Raw genomic sequence first — 1,551 nt, forward strand, 5'->3', positions numbered from 1 at the left:
AGAGGCTAATGTGGATGACATCAATATTGATAATAACAGTTTAGATGTTTCTGCTGTTGATGTCATTGTCGTTGTCGATGTTTTTGTTGATGTTGTTGATAATGTTGTTGTTGTTGTTGTTGATGACGTTGTTGATGATGACATCATCATTGTTGTTGTCATTGTTGTTGTTGTTGGAATTGTTTTCACTAATTGATCTGCATAGCTGGCATTTAACGTTGGAATAATTGAAAAATTCAATAGGAGAATTAGCAGCATGCTGCTATTCAGATGGTTGTAATAATATTTTTGCTGATGTTGTTGATGATGCTGTTGCTGTTGTTGATGACTTTGTTGATGTTTTTGATGTTGTTGTTGATGTTGTTGTTGATGACTTTGTTGATGTTGTTGATGTTGTTGTTGTTGATGTTTCTTTGGCAATTTGTGGCCACAACTACCACAACAACCAGACGATGCGAAACAACAGCCAGGTTTACCTTTAAAACACTTCGCCAGTGCGTCAAAGTTGTAACACAAATCCATACTAATAGCTCGAAAAATATATTAAATATTTCTTGTAATAATTAACGATCTAAATTTTGTTGTTAATGTTGTTGCAGTAGCTGCAACTACTACAGCCACCGATTTTAATCATCGTGTTGTTGTTGATGACGACGACGATGATGATGATCTCAATGAATTTGTTGTGAACGATGGTGATTATTATTATTATTATTATTGTTATTATTATTGTTATTATTATAATTAAGATTATTATTATTATTCTTTTTTATTATGGCGAGGTTTATGATCGCAAAATACATTTAACAGCATCATCAGCATTGTTAAAAAAAATACTTTTCAGTAGCACAGCGCGTTTTTCAAACATTTATATACAAACGTACATCCATGTATGTATGTATGTATGTTTGTATGTATGTATGTATGTATGTATGTATGTATGTATGTATGTATGTATGTATGTATGTATGTATGTATGTATGTATGTATGTATGTATGTATGTATGTATGTATGTATGTTTGTATATGTGTACGTATGTGTGTGTGTGTGTGTGTGTGTGTGTGGTGTAACAAAACGCACTTCCTCTAGTTTATTATAAGGAATAAATGTTTCCATGACAACCTTAAGTTGATTTAATAGCTTAACATTTAGTGGATAGATGGATGGATGGATGTATGGAAAAACAAATGGATGGATGGATGAATAGATGGATAGATATGGATGAATGCTTTAATAGATTTTTTTAAACATGTATGGATGTATGTATGTATGTATGTATGCATACATGTATGTATGTATGTATGTATGTATGTATGTATGTGTGTATGTATGTATGTATGTATGTGTGTATGTATGCATGCATGTCTGGAAGTCTGTGTTCTGTGTTCTTACACAACAACAAAATCACCATCATCGCCGCCACAGCAGCAGCAGTAGTAGCGACCACATCAGCAGCATCATCGCCACTAACAACTACATCATCATCGTCGTCGTCATCATCATCTTCATCATCTCCATCGGCGTTAAGTAATGAGAAACTTATTTGCCCA

This window comes from Helobdella robusta, assembly GCF_000326865.2.
Source record: "Helobdella robusta unplaced genomic scaffold HELROscaffold_40, whole genome shotgun sequence".
In the NCBI taxonomy this organism is placed as follows: domain Eukaryota; kingdom Metazoa; phylum Annelida; class Clitellata; order Rhynchobdellida; family Glossiphoniidae; genus Helobdella; species Helobdella robusta.